Raw genomic sequence first — 14,349 nt, 5'->3', positions numbered from 1 at the left:
GCAGAGGGTTGATATTTTGGAAAAGTATTCAGAGAAAGCCCATGCTTTACATTTAAATGGTCCTCCCTTACCCCCTCTCATCTTCTTCTTCCTCTTAAAAGCCATAATAAAATACATTTACTTGCCTTCCTTCTTTTCCTCCTAAACCCCTATTTCCTCCACAAGGTTTTGTCATTTGCTGTCTCTTCTTCCTGGAACACTGTTCCTCAAGCTCATCAAATGGCTGACACTTTATTATGAATTAGTTTTAGCTCAAACCTTCTTAGAAAATTCCTTTCTGGACAACTCATCCAAAATACCCCTTCTTCAATCCATCCCTCCGGCTTCCATATTATGTGTTTATTTAAGTAGTTTTTATTTTTTAATGGGCTCAATGGTTTATAATGCATTACTTCCTCCATAAAATGGAGATTAATTCAGTGGTTAACTTATTCAATAAATGTTCACTGAGTCCGAATTAGATGTGTGTTAGGACTATACATCATTGCAAAAGTTCCTGGGAATATGATGATGAATTAAATACCAACAACACTTTGCCCTCAGATTAGCTATGTGTTAAGAAATGGAGAAGTAACAAGAAAGAATAAAGGAGAGTCAGAATTATAAAGGCGATGGGAATATAATTTAATAGGTGCTAAATCGGAGTGTTTGCAGGGTGCTATGAGCAACTAGAGACTATCAATTGGAAAAACTAAAAGAGGATGTGATATATAAGCAGAAACCAGAGCTGCAAATGTTAGTTAGACAAATAGGATTAGGGGAAGGAGTCTCAGGTAGAGGAAACTTTAAAGTTATAAAACCCAAAGCTAAGGGCATACAGGGTACCCTGGTAAGACCTCCATTAGTTCAGCATGGAGAGAAAAGTGTCCAAGGAAGAAGGGGCAATAAATGAGGCAGTGGGCCAGGTAATGAAGATCCTTTTTTGCAGGACCCGTTGAATACATTGAGGGAAGACATGATCAGATTTCTATTTTGGAGATGGCTTGAAAGAGGAAAACTGCAGAAATATGGAGAACAGTGAGGGCTATAGGAAAAATAATATAGGACAGACAAAATGAAAGATCAACTAGGGTAATGGCTGTGGGGATAGAAACTACATAAATGTAGGAACTATTTAGGAGGTAGAATGGCCCCATATTAAATAAGAGAGGGCAAGCAGTCCTAGGGCTGAAGGTCCTGATTAGATGATGAAATAACGCATATTAAACTTCACTTTATTATCTCAAATTCCGTATTCAGATGTCAGGTGAAAAAACACATTGCAGAACTGTCTGTAAAGTAGGATTGTCATGTTAATAAGAGAGGGGACTGTGGTGACTAACAGCTGGGGGTATGACATTCGGAAAGGGCATTTGACTTGTAGGTATGCAAGAATGACCTCTTCCAAGCACATGTAGATATCTGATTCCTAAAGTCATGTAAACATCATTTCACTACATTTTGATCCTTAGTCATATTCCATCACTTAGAGGGAGACTTAAAGAGGAGGGAAAGCTATACTGTCCCATTTGATACCAAAACTTATAGCATAAGCTCATAAACAGGAAAACATTGATTGAAATTTGGGTTACCAAATAATTTGCTATCTGTCCTAGTTTTCTAGCTGCTTGAATGTGAGACACCAGAACTGGAACAGCTTTTAAAAGGGGGAATTTTCTAAGTTGCAAATTTATAGTTCTAAGGCCACAAAAATGTCCCCATTAAAGCAAGTCAGGAAAAATGCCCAAATTAAGGCACCAACAAGAGGTTACCTTCACTCAAGAAAGGCCAATGAAGGTCAAGTTTTCTCTCTCAACTGGAAAGACACATGGTGAACATGACGGCATCTGCTAGCTATTTCTCCTGGCCAGGGGCACATTCCTTCTTCATCTCCAAAGGCTCTGACTGCATGGGCTCCACTGGGTCTCGTGTTCTCTCTCACGTCTCTCATTATTCTCCAGCTTTCTCCAAAATGCTTCCTCTTTTAAAGGATTCCAGGAAACTAACCAAGACTCAGTTGGAATGGGTGGAGTCTAATCTCCATCTAATCAAGGTTAATACCCACAATTGGGGGAGTCACACTTCTGCAGAGATGATCTAATCAATTTTCCAACGTGTGTCTTCCTCTTCAAGATTGGATTAGGATTAAAGCATGGCTTTTCTAGGGTACATAAATTCTTACAAACTGGCACACTATCCAAACAGAGAAAATTTGAGAATGAAAAGGAGTGTTTTTAATAGTTACATAAAATCATATTTAACTGTGTAAGACAGGTAAGGACACACTGGGGTATATGATCACATGAAGGAGATCCTTTGGTAGTGATCCCTAATAATGTGTAAGATGAGATAACATTTGTACGTTGTTTAGCACACTACCTGGCACCTAGTATGTACGCAAATGCTGTGTGAGTCAAAATAGCTGCCATAAGGTGGGCCATGGTGGTTCAGCAGGCAGAGTTCTTGCCTACCATGCCAGAGGTCTGGGTTCAATTCCTGGTGCCTGTCCACGCCAAAAAAAAAAAAAAAAGATAGCTGCCATAAAACATTTGTATCTGTCTTGGATATAATCCTAGGAATGGAATTACTGGGTTGTAGATGGGTATATATTTGTATTTATTAGAAACCAATAAAACTTTTCTAAAATAATTGAACCATTTTAAATTCCCATCAGCATTACATGGAAGTTCTATGTGCTCTATCTTTTCCACCAGTTGATAGTGTCAGTTTTTAATTGTGGCCATTGTTTTAGTTTGCATTTTCCCTGGTGACTAATGATGTTGACACTTCCATATACTCATGGATACTCCAATAACTTCTGCGTTAAAATCATTGGTATTGAAATGAAAAGGCTGAATTAAAAATGACTGCTTCAAATATACTATAGTTAATCACCTTAGAATGATTCTGCCAGCTCTCCTGTGTGGTTTTTTTTTTAAAAAAATTGAACCTATAAATTAGCAATGGTTGTATTATCTCGTAGATTTCGTGTTAGAGTTAAATTAAATTGCTAAATATAAATGTCCAATACAATACTTGACACATGGGAACCATATAACAAATGTTAGCTGTCATCATCCTCATCATCAAACCAGAAACCAAGGATAAAATATTTATGCAGAAGCACTACCACTAAATTGAAACTCCATGTGTATAAATTCTGCAAAAGAAGGCAATGACTTGCATTTACTCATTATTTCTAGAAATAATAAATAAGAGCAGGAACTCTGAAGAAGTCAGACAAACAACCTCTGGTTTGCTTCCCAGCACTTACATTTTCTGGTAGTTTAACTTTGGGCTTATTACTTAACCAATCTCTTACCTTTAGTTTCTTTCCCTGTAAAAGCTGGACAGTGATAGAATATACCCTGTGAAGTTGTGAAAAATAGATGAAATATTCCCTCTGTATATCTTGAAAAGAAAAAGAACTTATCATTTGGCAATTAGAGGGAGCACTCGTTGCATGCTTACTGATATTTGTCAAGCACTGCCAGTAATACTCTATAGAACAAGATGGCACCAATTTATACAATTGGATAATTCTTGACGCCGCTCACTCTCCCCATCCAACCCTATTAGCTGTATCTCTAAAATATATATCGAATACAGTGACTTCATTCGTTTCCACTGCTTCCTCCCTGATCACAACCACCACTTTTATCTTTCAGAATGGCTGTAATTTGTCTAGACTTTTCAACTGTTGGACCCCAACAACGCCATTCTCATATCATTCCCCTGCTTAAAACTCCCCAGTGGCTCCTTGTTGCACTTAGATGCAAACTCAACCCCCTTGGCTTGGTTTTAAAAGACTAGCAAACCTGGTCCTTGAATCTCTCTGCAACTTTATCTTATGCTGCTCTTCCTTTTAATGATAATCAAGCCCACTCATTGCCTTTCTGTTTCTTAAATATGCTAAATTTGTTCCAAACTCAGGGCCTTCATTCTTTCTGTTTCCTCTGGCTGGAACTCACTTCTCTGAAATCCCCACTGAATGACTCTTCAGCATGAATCAAATCTCAGAAAAAATATCACCTTCACAGAGAGATCTTTCCCGAATATCTGATTACAACTAGTCTTCAAGCCGTTACTTCTCCCTCGCCCACCACTCTTAATCGCTCAAAATCACATTATCTTATTATTTTTTTTCTTAATCCATCACTATTTGGAATGATCTTGTTTATTTGTCTGTTTACTAGTTTCTTACCTCCCTCTCTCTCTTTATTGTCTTACAAGACCCATTAGAAAATGACCTTTTCTGATATATTCACTGCTGTATGTTCAGAGAATAATATAGTGTCAAGCCCAGTGAGACACTCAATAAATATATATGAATAAATAATAAAAGTCTTATGCACATCTGGCACAGAACTATCTAAAAGCCTTATCTACTTAATAGCACAGAGTAAATCATTTTAACTGAATTGATCGGTCAATGGACATCAACAGCTAGAAAACGATGGCCCCAATTTTGACATACATTGTGTATAGATTCCCTAGTGAGAATGACAGTGCGTTGTTGATTCTGTACTTATGACTAAGGGGCATCAATGCCTCATTTCACTATATTGTATTGACAAATTTGTCTTTGACGTTCCTCAAATTTCAATTATATTTTTGGTTTTTTTTTCATCCTAAACTTGATGTTAGAATAAAAGACGATCTGATTTAAAAATGGCCTATGCCTCATATAGAAAATATTTTCAGTCTTGTGGTTTTATTAAAGTCTGGATAGTGATGGAAGACAACACAAGGTTTGGAGCATGTGTGCGTGTGCTGCGCCATCTGCAGAATAGCTGCTCTGGGTTGAAACTCTGCATTTGTCTGCTATGTTAGATGGTGACCAAAGCATAATTAGAGGGAAAAAAATACAACTATTTATTAAACTTGTACTATATGCCTAAGACCATACCTGAGTCTTAATATGAATTATTTCTTACCCTTCCAACAACTTTAAGAATAGATTGTGTTATCTCCAATGATTAAATTACTTATCCAAGATGGCAAAACTAGAAAGGTAGAAGGGAAACAATTAAGGCCAATATCCATAAGATTATTACATCTTATTTTCTTCCTGCTATGCCCTAACCTTTCTTTTCACTAAGGCCTCGATAACACAGAAACAAGATAACACGTCGTGTCCCAAGATATGTTAGCTATGTCCTTTTCAAAATTTTGGCAAGAGTCATCTCTAACAAGCACTAAGTATATGTGAATTCTTTACATTCACCAGATGAACTAGAGCACGCACGCACATAATATCATGTATATATATTATACATAGATACACATTTCTACATTTATGGATTTTCCAACCATTAGGTAAGATCAGTAGTACAAGTTAGTACAAGGTATATCAGTGAGAATCAATTTTATTAACTATGGCATGTGGAAGTTTAGCACGTGGCCATATGTTTCTCACAAAATGTAACTTATAATCTGAGTTTTATAACTGAACAACACACATCATTGCAATAATTTCTTCCTGGCAACAGTCTATATCCCATTTCTTTCTCAGAGAGTCTGCTTTCATTTCTATTTCCATCCCAGGTTCACGTGTCTCTAGCAACACCTCTTTTTTTTAACATAACCTGGAAATATGGAGTGTTATCCTGAGACTGAAATATTCCATATTTTCTTCCATGAAACTCTGATTGGCAACAGTCAGTGATTGTCTCTTTTTTCCAACTCTAGCCTTGAGCCAGGATCAAAATATTCATGAATAATTCTCAAATAATTAAATTCTTGGGGTTTTGTTCTTATTCACAGAAGCAAAGCAATTTTGGTCTCCTTATGGATTGGATTATCCATGAGGTTATAATTTAAGCAGTTTCACTTTCAGATGTGATTCCTTTGGATGTGGGGACTGATAGGACTCTGAGCAGCACAGGGTCTGTGTTTTCTCAGTAAATAAAAGCCTACAAAATTTCAACAAGTCAGCCCTTGTACACCACACAGAGAGATTGATGACAAACCACATTATTTCCCCCCTAACACAACAGTCCACATTCACAAATGTACTTTCCCCAAACACTGATCGACTTTTCGCCCAAAGCTTCAGAGATGCTAGATGAGGCAGTTATCCCTAGAAAAGCTCAGCCTTTGCATATGAAAAGTTTATCAGTGTAGCCTATTTTCTGGGGGGGGTGGGGGGGGGCAGGAAGGGTGCGGGGTGCATGGTCTGAGAATCGAACCTGAGTCTCCTGCCTGGAAGGCGTGCATTCCACCACTGAACCACCCATATGCAACCTCTGCTATTATTTTTTAAAATCCTCCAGTAGGGAGAAATCTTTCAACATAAAAATTCACTATTTCCCTATTTTGCTTTAGCAAAGGCAAGGATAAAACAGTCAACTCTCTACCTGAATAAATATCATGACATACGGACAGACAGACACACACATTAATAATGTGCCTCTTCAATAGCACACACAGAGAAAAGCAAAAGCAAGACAGAGTTAAATAGATTAGTGTCGTAGATAATTGCAGAAGGCATAATTGGGCAGTTTCACAGAATAGCAGGTTGGACAGGGGTCTTCTATCTCCTCTCCTACAGCCGTGTTGTGAGTGGTGTCGTCAGCTTTAAACACCTTCCATAGTGCATTCTCCTCAACCAGATACCCATGTGTTTATGAAACTATGTGCCCTCTCAGCTGGTCGTTAAATTTTCAGTCAGCCTGTGTATTCACAGACTCAACCAATACTTTTAAGGTTTGACACCTTAAGCTGAAGTAAAAAATTAGAAATGTAATCTAAGGCTCTTTGCCTCTTTTATTTTCTCTGTTTCTAAAGTTAAGTGATTTTATTATTATTTTTTTTTGTATGCTGTATGGCGGGGTCATATTTCATTATTTTCCCATTTGAGTATTATTGCAGCACCATTTTTGTTGAATTTTGTTTGTTTGTTTGGGAAGTGCATGGACCAGGAGTCGAACTCATATGTTTTTAAAATTAAACTATCGTAAATAGGGGTTCTGGTAATATATCTTTGTTAAGACTTACCTTTGGAGGCTGTAGCCTTTGGGATTCTGAAATTTCTACTTTTATGAATTCTCCTTTTGAGTTCAGGTATTACCACCACAAGCTGATGTGGTAACAGAAGAGTTCTATTAAAGTGTTAGTGTGGATTCCTGTAACAGCTTAGTCCAAGCTGAGGAAAGAACACTGAAGGAATCTAAGACAGGGCAGGATGGTCTGAATACTGAAAAGATGACTTGGCAATTGAACAAAAACTTAAAGGGTTGGGGAGTTGATGGTGCAAGGAAATAGATATCCAAAGAGATGAGGATGGAGACAGATGTAGATACAGATGTAGACATATAGATGAGAAAGACTGTGTGTGTGTGTGTGTGTGTGTATATATATGTTCTGGGTGTTAGCAAAAATATGGTAGATATTAATAACTATAGCACTTTGTGTCCAGCAAGGATTCTGAATGGAATCTAGAAAATCTTAAATTACATTTACATTCTGTACTTTCCTGCCCAGTCTTGGGCTATTGGGTAGAATTAGACCTTTGTGATAAACAGATCACAAAATTATTGTTGCTATGCTTGGTTGCAACTATTATGATTAGATATTATGAAAGAAATGTGTCCCTATGGTCTATTACATTTTTTTTCTCCATTCTAAATGAATATTTCCCAGAATGTCTTTTCCTGCAATATTTTTTTTAATTAACTGAAAGATTTTCAGAACCTCCTGTCTCATATTTTCTTTGTGTAACAACATTTTGAATTTGTTGAAGAAAATCTTACAGCCCACAAGAAACAAAAAAATAAAATTAAATGCATAAGAATGTATAAATGTACGGTATTTTCGTTAAAGCTCATCTCTTTTTTTTTATACCCATGGGGGCAGTGGTAGTGAGATCATGAATTTTGGAGTCCTACCGTGTGGATTTGAATCTGGAACACACCATTTGCTAATATTATTTTGGGCAAGTAATGTGTGGTCCATGTCTCTCCATTTTCTTAAATATAGAGGGAAAAAATGATAACACCTACTTTATAGAAACTGCTAGTGTGATTAAGGGAGTTAATATTTATAAATTGCTTGTGATAATGTCTACCACATAGAAAGGGTAGATTAGATGCTTATTAAATAAACTGCATCATCTGTTAGACCATCAGAGCTAGAACCTAGCAGCCTGGCAGTTCTTTCTAGACACTCTCTCTAAATCCCTTCCAAATCTAATCATACCCATAGTTACTATCTCTTCTCCATTTCTCATCTATTGCCTTAGTTCATTTCATACGAATACCATCAAAACATCTACTAATAGATGTTTCTGTCACCAGACTTGACCAACACAAGTCTTTATTCCTGCTGCCACGAGCATGATTTTTCTACGAGAAGTAACTAAATCTCTTCTAATTACGAATGATGCTATATTGATGGACTTCCCCTTACTAGCACCTTTTGGTATCATGAAGCTCTGGTTTCTTAATACAAGGCATTTGGACTGAGGAGGAACCTCTCTCCTTCCAGCCTCTCACAGGTCCTGGACTTTTATACTCCTTTTTCTCACTCTTGGGATGAGGGATGACTGCATTGATTGGTGAGTGACAACAAGGGGTCCTGAATGCACATCGTTCTAGCCCCCTCTCTGCCTGAAGACTAGATTCACCCCCTTTATTCTATGGATTAAACATCCTCGGGTCTCTCTGGGTAAAGCTCTGCTCTTCTCTATTTGTTCCCTTTGGGTATGGGTGAGTTAAGTTCATGGGGAAAGAGGTAGGAAATGAATGCTGGCTTCCAGTTTAGGTTGAATTCTGCAATCCAGTTTTAAGAGAAATCGAACCAATATTTGGAGCTCTCTCTGATATCTGAGTTTATTTTGCAATCAGCTCAGAATCCAAGAAAAGTGATCAGTGGTGTGCATGATTGGATTTCTCTAGAAAATCAATATTAATGACATATGACAACTACTTTATGAGAACTTTTGTTTCCCAAGGAAGTTACAGCAGGGAATCCTGCCTACTGCTTAGAGCTGGTTGCCTTCTTTCTGTGGTGGGTTTTTCAACCTTAGAACTATTGACATTTGGGGTTGGATAATTCTCTGTTGTGTAGGATGGTCCTGTGTATTTTAAGATGTTTAGCAGCTCCCTTAGCCTCCATCTACAGATGCCAGTAATGATACTTTAGATGTGACAATCAAAAATGCCTCCAGGCATTATCAAATGTCCCCTGTGGGGGCTGGGAATCACACTGATAGAGGATTCCTCTTTAGTCTTCATTCCTGTGGAACTACAAGAGAAAGCAAAAACAAACAGATAGCTCGTCACAATGGAAGAAATATGAGAAGATTGCAGGTTCTCTTAGGCAACAGAACTATTTTCACTTCTGCAGACTCAGGCACTATTTTGACTTCTGCAGACTCAGGCACTGTGAGATGGTAATCTCAGAAGTTCCCAGAAATCTTTGGGAGCATATTCTCTTTTCAGGTTGGGAAAGGAACAAAAGGTAGCCCATCACTCCTGGAGATGGTCTTATAACGTGAAAGGTGTGTGAATTTGTCTAGTTATGTGCACCAAAGCCTGTGCAGTCAGCCTTCTTAATAATGCCTTCTTTAAGCTGCTTTAAAATTCATCCATTACTGAATGGCCTTAGCAAGTTCATTTAACTTCATTTATAAAGTGGATGGTGTAATAGTTACCTACACCCAGTGGCTTTTGTGAGATTACAAACCATAATGCAGCCAAGTACCTTGGCAATTGAAAAGCATTCAATATCGGTTACTATTTTTACTATAGTGTGAAGAACTATCCTTGGCAGAAGAGCTGACAATGATGAATCAATGCCAGCCCCTCATACGTAGAATTGTCATGTCCCAAACCCAGTAGTCATATGAATTTTGGCCAAAATAATTATGTAGGTTTTACTGCTAAATGAATAATTTCCACAGAAACATATCCTTCAGCGTACCGGGTAATCAACCTACATTCACTCGGAAAGCTGACACTTATGAAAGCAGTATAGAAACCAAAGGGTAGAGTGCTTATCCATTTGGTCTAAATGAGTGGTTCTCAACCAACTATCCACAGAGATAGCTATGAATACCTGGAGACATTTCTTGTGGCCACAACTGGGGAGTACTAGTAGCATCTAGTGGGTAAAGACCAAGGATGCTGAGTGACCTTCCATGCACAAGACAGTCCCCACAGCAAAAGATTCTGTGGCCCAAAATGCCAATAGTGCCGAGGTTGAGAAATAGTAGTGGAGTATTAGTGTGAATCTCTCGGGAACCAATACATAGTCTCCAGAAAGTCATAACAAAAACTCTTTTATATAATCTGTCACTCTTTATTTTTCCAGCCTCACTTATTTGTTATTCAGGACACACTATGACTATTAAGTCCTCAGCTAGATGTACAATATCCAGAATTATTATCTCCAGCTCTTTGTGATCTTCAGAAACGCCTCTCGTTCTTTATACTTGCTCAAAATTATTTTGTCCAATTTTCCAATAATTCAAGGAATGGATTCATGCGTAGTTGAGTATATTTCAATCCCAAAATTTATATTTGGTTTTTGCCTGAAATTGCTTCATGACTAATGTTCTCGGGTATTTGAGCCCCAGGTTGTAAACTAAGCGTGCATACCTTTTAAAGGCGTGTACACAAATGATTGAAAATTTTTCAAGAATTGAAACTCTCTATCATCCATGGTTGTCTAATCCGGAACCCCAGGAACAGCCTGGCCTGTTAAAGTGGGCGAGAGTTATAGGAAAGGCAGAGTTCCTACTAAAAATTCCTGGGGAATACTGATTGCAGTCGAAGGAAAGGAAAAGTCTGTGTAGTGCTTCTTTCCCTCTCTGACCCCCACCATCCCTGAAAAGGAGAGAGACAAGAAAGCAATAAAGTAAAAGGCATTTCCTACAGGTAGCTTTAAATCATTCAACATGGAGGTCTTTGGGGAGCAGCCGGGTTCCTCTTTCCTTTCCAGAAAGAGCTTTCTGGCTAAATGCTCCTCATGCAACGCTCAGTGTCCTCACCTGGTTCTCTAAGGACTTTTATCCAGGCTTGTCCCAGCACAAACACGTCCTGGCTTCTTTAGAAGTGGGTCCTGACCCATGCATCACATTCAAAGACTCTTTCAATTGCTCCCCAGCGGTGGAGGCCAAGGGCTCTGTTTTGCTTGTGATAATGTGCTAATGCTCGGAGACCCAACATAAATTCTCTTCTTGCATTGTCATTTGTCAAAGTCGCAATATGGGGCTAGGGGAAAAAAGAAAAAAAAAAGGAGGGGGATAAAGTAATGACAGAAAGAAAACTTGGCCTTAGTTTTGTTTCCCCTCATGCAGAATTTTCCCCTCCCTTCTTCTTAATCTGTATAACATCTGACAGTGCAGAGGGGGCACGGCAAACACAAATAAATAAATAATTCCCCATGACTCTCGCCTTACGGTTTTTTGGTTGAATCAACATTTTAGTCAGATAGTTAAACAGAAGAAGCAATCAGTTGATTTACACAGAGGCCCCCAAATGGCTGCTTGAAGCTTTGCGAGTCTCTCTTCTCCAGGTTGCCATAGTTTGTTTCAATAAAATGCAGAGTTGGGTGCAAGAATATTCCTCAGCAGGAATTCAACAAATCTGACATCATACATTAGTTTCCAATCACTAGGGGCTTTTCTAATGACTATTTGCAGGGTTTCCTGGGTTTTTGACAGCAAAAAACGTTTAGGGTAATGATACCAAATGAGATGGTATCTTCTTCCACTGGTATTCGTTTGGAGAAAAACAACAAATTGAAATTGTTGCTGCCATCGTTGTTCCTTATCAGCTTTATTGAGGTACAATTTATGCATCCTAAAACTCGTTCAGGTTGAGTGCACACTCCAATAATATTAAGTAAATTTACAAAGTTGTGCAAGCATCACTGCAATCCAATTTTAGAACACTTCCACCAGCCCCATAAGATCCCTGGTGCCAGTGTGCAGTCACTCTCCATTTCTACCACTGCCAGCTTCATGCAATCACTAACCTACTTTCTGTCTCTATAATGCACATTTTCTGGATACCACATTTACATGGGATCAACACCATATCACCTTTTGTATCTGACTTGATATAATGATTCTGGGACTCTTCAATGTCATTACATGTATCAGTATTCCATTCCTTTTTATTGCTGAATAGTATTCCATTGCAATTAAACATTTTTTTACCCCATTCACCAGCGGATGAGTATTTTCACTGGAATTGTCCTGTAATATGTTTACGATGGTAGAGTGTCAGCCTGATATTAAACTAGGGACCTCGTTGAAAGAAGAACATATTGATGCTTCTGAGGCAAAAATTGTTCACCACAAAACACATATTCACCCCAGTTCCTTCCTATCAGTGGAGGCATCTCTGAACGTACACTTCCAAGAAACACAAAATATGAGAAGTCCATATTACTTGCACAAAGTAAGGAGATTCACAAACTTAGCTGGTGAAAGTTCATTCATATGACCAAGGTTTATTGGCAAATGTGCCATGATATATTTTCTCTTATTCTTTAACACTCTAATCAAAATTCTTGGGATACTAAATAAATAGAAGAAAGGAGTTTTCTCATCACAGAAAAATGGAACATGGGAGGCTCTATGCTCAAGATATGATTTTTAGGACATTTACAAGATGGTTCAGGCAATGAGTGACAGCACCAGACAGAGTTTGTGGGTTACTCAAACAATTATTATGGTGATAAAACCAGCTTTCCCTAGACTCCCAAAACCAAATTTCCAATAGGATAAACACTGATTATATAAGGTAATCAAAACTTTAAATTTGTGTGATTGACTTTACTTCATTCATCATATGAATTATCCTGATTTTCTTCATAAGAAAACTGAGATTCTCAGGAGTTAAGTCAATTCCCCACAAGGACACAATTAGTAAGGGATGGAACCGCAATTTAAATATAGACCTGATGAACTTCAAAGATGTGTTTCTCTTTTTTTATTCTACAAGAGAAACAAAGACAAAACAAATAAGCTACCCACTCCCAACATACAATCACACCCATGTGTGTGTATGCACACACACACTCAGGAACCTAGTTTGCAGCAAGAAAAAAATTAGACTGGCCCAAAAGAAGACATTTGTGACAGCAGGCAGCACTGAAAGACAGTGTTTGTTCTAAACTTTAGGTTCCTATGAATTAATTTAATGGACTACATTGGTGTAATAACTTTTCATAAAGACAGCTGTCCATGGCCAAGGAAGCCCCTTCTGGAATGATGATTTATGTTTCTCTTTTCAAATGCTGAGAGTCAGTGGCTAGCACTGGACCTTTAACCGTTCCTGCTCAGTGGAAAAGTCCTTTAATATCCAAATGACTTCAGGTGTGCCTGAGTCCAAAGACAAGAGATCAAAACTAAATGAATTGTAGGCTAAAAAAGCAAGAATAGAATAACCCTGAAAGCATGACCCTGGGGATCAGTTCTGATTCAAGGTTCCCAATGCTTCTATTAGCTGATACATTTCCTCTCTTTCTCTCTCTCTCTCTCTCATAGGATTGACAAGAAAAACTGAATCTTCTAGAGAAATTGGCACTGAAAGAATGATATGCCAGGATTCTCTCCCTCTGCTGCTCTCTGTCATGGAGTTTTTTAAAGGGTGAAAAAGTAAGAGCAAAAATCTTCTCTTTAATTTGGTCTCTATTCTATTAACTCTTTTCATCCTTACCAGCGTTGAATAAAGTTTTTCTTTTAATATTTTTTTAGTAGGACATGCAATTCCTCCAGGCTGGCTAAAACAATCTTTTTTTTAAATCACCGACCGGTTTCAGACATAACATACCATTGATTGTAAAATGCCATTTTGTTTTGCTAAGGAAAATAATGTGAAACTGTTATTTAAATCTTTTCCTATGCCTTCTACTTGAACACTATTGTATGCATCATATTTCCACATTGAAAACCCAGTTTGTAAAACATAATTTCATTTAAACCATTAAATGGACGGTTTTGTAACTCGTGTTGGCTATACTGAGGCTTCCAATAATGAACAAAAGGCAGCACAAAACTCCAAGCTCAGCTAAACCAGGCATTACACGTCTCCCTTGCAGGAACCTTTGTTACAGTGTGCCATTCGATCTATGGCTGTTATGCACATAAATGTGATATTTAATGTTGGTTAGTTCCTCTCTATTGAGGAAACACAGTTCTATTTTCAAACGCTTAACAACCGCAGAGGCTTTATCATCAGAGCCCAGCGCGTGGTATCTGAAATCATGGCGTGAAATCAAGCCCCTTGCTAGAATGGCTTGCCATGCCTCGGCTCGACTGGCACAACTCATGCCTTTGGCATCGTTTTTCAGTGACCAATGTGCCAATTAGATTTTTACCTCAGGTAACTCTTCAAAAGGAAAACTTAATCGTTT

This window comes from Tamandua tetradactyla, chromosome 6, assembly GCF_023851605.1.
Source record: "Tamandua tetradactyla isolate mTamTet1 chromosome 6, mTamTet1.pri, whole genome shotgun sequence".
In the NCBI taxonomy this organism is placed as follows: Eukaryota; Metazoa; Chordata; class Mammalia; order Pilosa; family Myrmecophagidae; genus Tamandua; species Tamandua tetradactyla.
The sequence above is the reverse complement of the archived record's forward strand: the minus strand, read 5'-3'. Positions refer to the sequence as shown.